Source organism: Cetorhinus maximus, chromosome 5, assembly GCF_964194155.1.
Source record: "Cetorhinus maximus chromosome 5, sCetMax3.hap1.1, whole genome shotgun sequence".
Taxonomy (NCBI): domain Eukaryota; kingdom Metazoa; phylum Chordata; class Chondrichthyes; order Lamniformes; family Cetorhinidae; genus Cetorhinus; species Cetorhinus maximus.
The window spans coordinates 55,391,077-55,401,365 of NC_135883.1; positions in this window are offsets into that span (position 1 = coordinate 55,391,077).

The following is a 10,289-nucleotide window of genomic DNA, read 5'->3' on the forward strand; positions in this document are numbered from 1 at the left end:
AAAATAAATATCTTGAGAATGCAGACATTTTCACCTGGTCTCTCAAAATGTTCAATATTGACAGTGGACCTGTGACCATGTGTAAGCATGAACACCCAGACATCTCACTGACAATAAGGTCTGAATTTTCGCACATACAGAAACTTCTCGATCGCAGCTAACATGGCACCGGAGGCCCGAATGTGGAAGCCCCACCCTCAAAGCTGGCCCTCGCCATTTTCACAGTGTGGCATGGGTGTGGGTGAGAATGAGGGCAGGTCAGAATTTGGACATAAGCGTTTCACGAAGGCAACTCCCCATACAAAACTGCAACTACCTCCATTCAGGTCTGATTTTCGTCAGCTAGGAGTGGGAAGTACAACTTGTGCAGATTAGACCTGAAGTCCATCGCTCCACATTGTCCCGGGGGCTCAACCACATGAGCTCTGACCATGAGAGATTGTCCACTCTCGTGGAGAGACACATGAAGCAGCGCCTGGAGTGGATGCAAGAGCAGCATCTCAGCCAGGAAAGGGTGCGAGGCTCACTCAGTAGCCTGGATCAGTCCACATAGAGTGTGAGCACTGACTTCCATGGAATACGTGAGGATCTGCATACCCTTAACAGGATGGTCACTATTGACCCAGTGCCAGCCGCATCAACCCCACCTGAAGGCCAACCAAGGGCAGTGGAGGTAACTGAGGAAGGTGAATGTACAAAGAGCTTCTCAGCACCCTCATCTTCCTCTTAGTCATGTTGTTGTGTCATGCCAGTGTGCAGATCTGAGGGACCTGGTGAAGGGTCAACTGTGTGGGGGCTTCCTGATAGATGGGTGGCAAGAAGGCAGCTGAATGGGTTTAGGACCATGGCACTGTTCATCATACATCCTCTGAGACATAATATTTAACCACATTACTACAGAATATCTTAACAGGTAGTAGTGCCAAGATGTTGCCAACTCCATGGCTGTGCCTTGCGAAGCCACTCGATACTTTAAGTGTTTCAGAGTGCTTCTTCAGTACAATGAGAATAGGCAGCAACAATGAGAATTTTTTTCAATGGAACTGGCATGATAGACCATCTGTTCCAGGGTCAGCAACCAGCTGGACAGCATGTAGAGAGTTTGCACTCACCTAACTGCTCAGTGCCATCTCCTCTGATGCACAAACAATGAAACATCAGCTTCCTAACTCACAAAAGGGCCTTCCTAATGGTCTGCTTTTTATACCCAACCGAGTCACCCAATCTGCATCGGGCCTGCCTCCGCCTCCACTCTACTTCTGAGGTTGCCCGCCATGAACCCATTACCTTCCAGCTGCCCAGGCTAAAAATCGGAAGTTCACAGAATCACAGAATTTGAATGGCACAGAAGAAGGCCATTCAGCCCATCGTGTCTGCACCAGCTCTCCAAATGAGCATTATGACCTAGTGCCATTCCCCTGACTTTTCCCCATACCCCTGCACATTGTTTCTTTTCAAATAATCATCTAATGCCCTCTTGAATGCCTCGACTAAACCTGCCTCCACCACACTTACAGGCAGTGCATTCCAGACCCGAACCACTTGTTGTGCGAAAAGGTTTATTCTCTCGTCACATTTTCTTCTTTTGAAAATCACTTTAAATCTCTGCTCTCTCATTCTTGATCCTTTTATGAGTGGAACAGCTTCTCCCGATTTACCCTGTCCAGCTCCTTCATGATTTTGACCATCTCTATAAAATCTCCTCTTAGTCTTCTTCTCTCCAAGGAGAACAGTCCCAATCTATCTTTGTAAATGAAGTTTTTCATCCCTGAAACCATTCTTGTAAACCTCTCCTGCACTCTCTCCAATGTGTTCACATCCTTCCTATAGTGTGGCACCCAAAACTGTACATAATACACAAGCTGAGATCTAACCAGTGTCTTATATAAATTCAGCATAACCATAGAATGATAGAACCATAGAAAAGTTACAGCACAGAAGGAGGCCATTCGGCCCATCTTGTCCATGCCAGCCCGAGGGCACCCATGTGCCCTTTCTAAACCCACCTTCCTGCACCCGGCCCACAGCCCTGCAGCTTAAAGCACTTTAGGTGAAGATCCAGGTACTTTTTAAAAGAGTTTAAAGTTTCTACCTCTACCACCAACTTGGGCAGCGAATTCCAGACACCCACTACCCTCTGCTTAAAAAGGTTCTTCCTCATGTCCCCCCTACACCTTCTGCCACTTATCTTCAATCTATGTCCCCTGGTTCTAGAATTCTCCATCAAGGGAAACAATTTTATGCCGTCCACTCTATCTATTCCCCTCATAATTTTGTACACCTCAATCAAGTCACCTCTCAATCTTCTTTGTACCAGGGAAAATAACCTCAACCTATCCAATCACTCCTCGTAGCTACACTTTTCTAACCCTGGCAACATTCTTGTAAACCTCCTTTGCACTCTCTCCAGAGCTATTACGTCCTTCCTGTAATGTAATGACCAGAACTGCACACAATACTTCAGTTGTGCCCTCACCAGTGTTTTATACAATTCCAACATTATATCCTTACTTTTATATTCTATACCTCTGCCAATGAAGGAGGGCATTCCATATGCCTTCTTTACAACCTTGTCTATTTGAACTACTGCCTTCAGGGACCTGTGTACTTGTACACCAAGATCTCTCACTTCATCTACACCTCTTAGTATATTCCCATTTATTTTGTAATCCCTGTAACTGTTTGACCTCCCTAAATGTATGACCTCACACTTCTCTATTTTAAATTCATCTGCCACTTTACCGCCCACTCCACCAACACATCTATATCCTTTTGGAGATTATGGCTATCCTCTACACTATCCACTACTCGGCCAATCTTTGTGTCATCTGCAAATTTCCCAATCGTGCCCCCCACGTTCACATCCAAATCGTTAATATATAACACAAACAGCAAGGGTCCCAACACCGAGCCCTGTGGAACACCACTTGAGACAACTTTCCATTCAAAAGGGCATCCATCGACCATTACCCTTTGTTTCCTGTTAACCTCCCTGCCCTTTACTCTATGCCCTTATTAATAAAGCCCAGGATATGACACGCTTTATTAACTGCTCTCTCCACCTTACCTGCCACCTTCAATGATCTATACACATATACACCCAGGTCTTTCTGCTCCTGCACCCCCCTTCAAAATTCCATCCTTTATTTTATATTGTCTGTCCATGTTCATCCTACCAAAATGCATCACCTCACACTTCCCTGCATTGAACTTAATCTGCCACCCCTGCCCACTCCACCAACTTGCCTATGTCTTTTTGAAGTTCTATGCTGTCCTACAGTTTACAACGCTCCCAAGCTTCGTATCATCTACAAACTTTGAAATTGTCCTCTGCACATAAAGTTCTAGATCATTAATATATCAATAACTTTTCTCACAAGTCTGTTGTGTGGCACTATATCAAATGCCTTTTGAAAGTCTACATACACCACATCAACAACACTACCCTTTTCTGTTAGCTCTTCAAAAAACTCCGGCAAGTTAGTTGAATACAATTTCCTCCTTAGAAATCCATGCTAGCTCTTCCTTATCAACCCATATATTTCCATGTGACTACTAATTATATCTCGAATAATTGTTTCTAGAGTCTTGCCTACCACTGAAGTTAAACTGACTGGTCTGTAATTGCTGGGCTTATCCTTACAATCTTTTTTGAACAAGGGTGTAATGTTTGCAATTCTCCAGTTCTCTAGCACCACCCCGAGTCTAGGGAAGACTGAAAAATTATGGCCAGCGCCCCTGCAATTTCTACTCTCATTTCCTTCAATATCTTTGGATGCATCTCGTCCGGTCCCAGTGCCTTATCAACTTTAAGTACCAACAGTCTATCCAACACTTCCCACTTCCTCCTTATCAATTTTGAATCCTTCTAGTGACAGAATTTCATCACCACCTGGCCTGGGTAGCATTTACCTCCTTGGTGAAGAAGGATGCAAAGTATTAATTTAATTAAATTAATTAATTAATTAATTAATTTAATACCTCAGCCATGGCCCCTTCATCCATGTGTAAATTCCCTTTTAGGTCCCTAATCAGCCCTACTCCTCCTTTTACCACCCTTTTACTATTTATATGCCTATAGAAGACTTTGGGATTTCCCTTTATGTTGGCTGCCAGTCTTTTCTCATAATCCCTTTTTGCTTCTCTAATATGTTTTTTCACCTCCCCTCTGAACCTTCTGTATTCCTCTTGGTTCTCAATTGTATTTTCTACCTGACACCTGTCATAAGCACACTTTATCTTCTTTATCTTAATTTCTATCGCCTTCTTCATCCAGGGAGCTCTGGATTTGTTTGCCCTACCTTTCCCTTTCAATGGAATATACCTTGACTGTGCCTGAATCAATTCCTTTTTGAAGGTAGCCCATTGTTCAGCTACAGTTTTTCCTGCCAACCTTTCATTCCAGTCTATCTGGCCCAGCTCCATTCTTGCCCCATTGAAGTCAGCTCTCATCCAATTAATTATTCTTACTCTGGATTGCCTATTGTCCTTTTCTATCATCATCCTAAAACATACAACACAATGATCACTGTCTCCTAAATGTTCCCCCATTGACACTTGATGTACTTGGCCCACCTCATTTCCAAGAACCAGGTCCAACAGTGTTTCTTTTCTTGTTGAATTGGACACATAGTGATGCAGAAAATTCTCCTGAACACAATCTAGGAACTTTTGACCCTTTCCGTCCTTTACACTGCCACTGTCCTAGTCTGCATTCGGGTAATTAAAGTCATCCATTATAACTACTCTATAATGCTTGCATCTCTCTGCAATTTCCTGCAGATTTGTTCCTCTACATCCTTTTCACTAGTTGGCGGTCTATAGACTACACCGAGCAATGTGTACTACACCCTTTCTGTTCCTTAGTTCTAGCCAAATCGATTCTGTTCTTGAACCCTCTGGGACATCCTCTTTCTCCAGCACTGCAATGCTCTCCTTAACCAATAACGCCACACCTCCTTCTTTCCTTCCTTTCCTATCTCTTCTGAACACCTTGTACCCAGGAATATTTAACACCCAGTCCTGCTCTTCCTTGAGCCAGGTCTCTGTTATCACCACAACATCATATTTCCACATGGCAACCTGCGCCTATAACTCACCAATCTTATTTACTATTTATTTAGGGGGAGGTGATGGCGTAGTGGTCCAGACTAGTAATCCAGAGGCCCAGGGTAATGCTCTGGGGACCCGGGTTTGAATCCCACCATGGCAGATGGCGGAATTTGAATTCAATAAAAATCTGGAATTAGAAGTGCAATGATGACCATGAAACCATTGTTGTTAAAACCCATCTGGTTCACTAATGCCATTTAGGGAAGGAAATCTGCTGTCCTTACCTGGCCTGGTCTACATGTGACTCCAGACCCACAGCAATGTGGTTGACTCTTAAATGCCCTCTGAAATGGCTTAGCAAGCCACTCAGTTGTAACAAACTGCTACAAAGACATAAAAAAGGAATGAAACCGGACGGACAGCCCAGCATCAACCTAGGCACTGGAAATGACAACGACAATCACAGCCCTGTCGACCTTGCAAAGCCTCCTTACAAACATCTGGGGGCTAGCGCCAAACTTGGGTGAGCTGTCTCACAGACTAGTCAAGTAACAGCTTGATATAGACATCCTCATGGAATCAAACCTTACAGATAATGTCCCAGGCTCCACCATCACCATCCCTGGGTATGTCCTGTCCCACCGGCAGAAAGGCCCAGCAGAGGTGGCGGCACAGTGGTATACAGTCAGGAGGGGAATTGCCCTGGGAGTTCTCAACATCAACTCTGGACCCCATGAAGTCTCATGGCATCAGGTCAAACATGTGCAAGGAATCATCCTGATGATTACCATGTACCGTGCTCCCTCAGCTGATGAATCAGTGCTCCTCCATGTTGAATATCACTTGGAGGAAGCACTGAGGGTGGCAAGGGCGCAGAGTGTACTCTGGGTGGGGGACTTCAATGCCCATCACCAAAGTGGCTCGGTAGCACCACTACTGACCGAGCTGGCCGAGTCCTAAATGACATAGCTGCTAAACTGGGTCTGTGGCAAGTGGTGAGGGAACCAACAAGAGGGAAAAACATACTTGATCTCATCCTCACCAACCTGCCTTCCACAGGTGCATCTGTCCATGACAGTATCAGGAGGAGTGACCACTGCACAGTCATTGTGGAGCCGAAGTCCCACCTTCACATTGAGGATACCCTCCATCATGTTGTGTGGCACTACCTCCATGCTAAATGGGATAGATTTCGAACAGATCTAGCAACTCAAGACTGGGCATCCATGAGGTGCTGTGGGCCATCAGCAGCAGCAGAATTGTACTCGAATACAATCTGTAACCTCATGGCCCAGCATATCCCCCACTCTACCATTACCATCAAGCCAGGGGCTCAACCCTGGTTCAATGAAGAGTACAGGAGGGCAAGCCAGGAGCAGCACCAGGCATGCCTAAAAATGAGGTATCAACCTGGTGAAGCTATAAAGCAGGACTACTTGTGTGCCAAACAGCATAAGCAGCAAGTGATAGACAAAGCTAAGCAATCTCACAACCAACGGATCAAATCTAAGCTCTGCAATCCTGCCACATCCAGTCGTGAATGGTGGTGGACAATTAAATAACTCACTGGAGGAGGTGGTTCCACAAATGTCCCCATCCTCAGTGATGGGGGAGCCCAGCACATCAGTGCAAAATATAAGGCTGAAGCATTCACAACAATCTTCAGCCAGAAGTGCCGAGTGGATGATCCATCTCGGCCTCCTCCGGAGGTCCCCAGCAAAACAGATGCCAGTCTTCAGCCAATTTGATTCACTCCACGTGATATCAAGAAATGGCTGAAAGCACTGGATACTGCAAAGGCTATGGGCTCTGACAATATTCCAACAATAGTACTGAAGACTTGTGCTCCAGAACTTGCCGCGCCCCTAGCCAAGCTGTTCCAGTACAGCTACAACACAGGCATCTACCCGGCTATGTGGAAAATTGCCCAGGTACGTCCTGTACATAAAAAGCAGTACAAATCCAACCCTGCCAATTACTACCGCATCAGTCTACTCTCGACTATCAGTAATGCAATGGAAGGGGTCATCAACACTGCTATCAAGCGGCACTTGCTTAGCAATAACCTGCCCAGATTGGGTTCTGCCAGGGCCACTCAACTCCTGACCTCGTTACAGCCTTGGTTCAAATGTGGACAAAAGAGCTGAACTCCCGAGGTGAGTTGAGAGTGACTGCCCTTGACATCAAGGCAGCATTTGTCCGAGTGTGGCATCAAGGAGCCCTAGCAAAACTGGAGTCAATGGGAATCAAGGGGAAAATTCTCTGCTGGTTGGAGTCATACCTAGCGCAAAGGAAGATGGTTGTGCTTGATGGATGTCAGTTATCTCAGCTCCAGGACATCACTGCAGGAGTTCCTCAGGGTAGTGTCCAAGGCCCAACCATCTTCGCTGCTTCATCAATGATCTTCCTTCCGTCATAAGATCAGAAGTGGGGATGTTCGCTGATGATTGCACAATGTTCAGCACCATTCGCAACTCCTCAGATGCTGAAGCAGTCCATGTCCAAATGCAGCAAGACCTGGACAATATCCAGGCTTGGGCTGACAAGTGGCAAGTAACATTCACACCACACAAGTGTCAGGTAATGACCATCTCCAACAGGAGAGAATCCAACCATCGCCCCTTGATGTTCAATGGTATTACCATCACTGAATCCCCCACTATCAATATCCTGGGGGTTACCATTGACCAGAAACTGAACTGGACTAGCCATATAAATACTGTGACTACAAGAGCAGATCAGAGGCAAGGAATTGGGCAATGAGTAACTCACCTCCTGATTCCCCAAAGCCTGTCCACCATCTACAATGCACAAGTCAGGAATGTGATGGAATACTCTCTCCACTTTCCTGGATGAGCGCAGCCCCTACAACACTGAAGAAGCTTGACACCATCCAGGACAATCCACATCCACAAACATTCATTCCCTCCACCACCGACGCACAGTCGCAGTAGTGTGTACCATCTACAAGATGTACTGCAGGAATTTACCAAGGACCCTTAGACAGCGCCTTCCAAACCCACAACCACTACCATCTAGAAGGACAAGGGCAGCAGATAGATGGGAACGTCACCACCTGGAAGGACAAGGGCAGCAGATAGATCGGAACGTCTCCACCTGGAAGTTCCCCTCCAAACCACACACCATCCTGACTTGGAAATATATCATCATTCCTTCACTGTTGCTGGGTCAAAACCCTGGAACTCCCTTCCCAAAAGCACTGTGAGTGTACCTACACCACCTGGACTGCAGCGGTTCAAGAAGGCAGCTGAACACCACCTTGTCAAGGGCAACTAGGGATGGGCAATAAATGCTGGCCCAGCCAGCGAAGCCCAAATCCCATGAATGAATTTTTAAAAACTATAATTTGTGCATTCACGTACAGGCATAGTAACCCTGACTTAGATTTTGTTACTTTCCCTCACTCCGACTTCACCTATTAACTTATTATTCTCTATACTAGTGCTATCTGTCCCTCCCAGTATTTTGTGCACTCTCGTATTTCTCTCTAATATTTTCTCTTGGTTCCCGCACCTGTGCCGAGTTAGTTTAAAGTCCTCCCAACAGCACTAGCAAAATGCCCCGCAAGGAACTCAGTCCCAGCTCTGTTCAGATGCAACCTGTCCAGCTTGTACAGGTGCTATCTCCCCCAGAGTCAGTCGCAGTGTCCCAGGAATCTAAAGCCCTCCCTCCTGCACCATCTTTGCAGCCATGCATTTATCTGCCTTATCCTCCTATTTCTGTACTCACTAGCACGTGGCACGAGGTGGGGGGGCAATAATCCAGAGATTACTACTTTTGAGGTCTTGCTTGTTAATTTTCTACCTAGCTCCCTAAATTCTAATTGCAGGACCACGTCCCTCTTCTTACCTAAGTCATTGGTACCAATGTGGACCATGACCTCTGGCTGTTCACCCCTCACCCAGAAGAATGTCCTGCAGCCGCTCTGTGACATCCTTGACCCTAGCACCAGGGAGGCAACATACCATCCTGGAGTCACATCTACAGCCACAGAAATGCCTATCTGTTCCCCTAACTAATGAATCCTCTATCACTGTTGCTCTTTCTTTCTTCTTCCTTCCCTCCTGTACAGCCGAGCCGCTCATGGTGCCACAAACTTGGCTGTGACTGCACTCCCCTGAAGAACCAGCGCCCTCACCAGCTTCCAAAATGGAAAACCGATTTGTAAGCGGGACCCCAGGGGACTCCTACACTACCTGCCTACTTCTCTTGGACTGCCTAATGGTCACCCATCCCCTCTCTGGCGCCAGGCCCTTAAGCTGCGGTGTGACCACCTCTCTGAACATGTTATCCACATAGCTCTCAGCCTCGCGGATGCACAATAGTGACTCCAGCCGCCACTCAAGCTCTGAAACCCAGAGATCAAGTTTCTGCAGCTGGCAGCACTTCCTGAACATATGGTCGCCTAGGACACTGGTGGTGCCCATGACTTCGCACATATTACAGGACACGCATTACACTTGACTGAGCTGCCCTACCATGTCTTAACTCTATTTCCTTTATGTTAACTTTATTTTACTTTGGATTATTTATATTACTTTATTATATTGGCCCTAAATTTCCCTTATTCCTGGCACTTCTCAGTTAAATCCAAGTATAGCTACATGTTTAAAAATATTACACTTTTCTAATTTACTCACCAGTTCCTACTTACCAAGGGCCGCCGCTCTTCTTTCTGAGGAAAGGTAGATAAAGAAAGGAGCACCTCCTCCCTCCTCACCAAACTCTTTGTTACCTCTGCTCTCGAGCTCTAGCCTCTTCTTGCACTGTTTTTATAGCTCCTTTGCTCTCCCCTAGGTGCTGCTGACCGCCTGTCCCAGGGTCCTCCTCTCACACTCTCCTCCAGGACACTTATACAGGAGCTGGGTTCGCGGAACCGGGAATTCTCCTGACTCTGCACTGGATGCGAGAGCGAAAATTCAGAGAGTGCTGTTCCTCAGTACAACATGGGTCAAACTGACTGCACTATTATTTACCTGCCTTAGACCAATAGCACACTCTCAGCTTGTAAGAACCTGTTTCATTAATTTTCTAATAAGTTAATTTTTTTGCCCTTCAATGTCATCACGTGGAAACTATTAACTGCTTCTGACATACAGCCAAGGTACCCACTAACTTTTTTGGAGCTCACAGGCAATGTGTTTAAGTTGTTATGATCTTTGGCCAGACCCTGAGGTGTGGGGTGAGATCCGGTCAGGTACCAGCAACATTTTGTT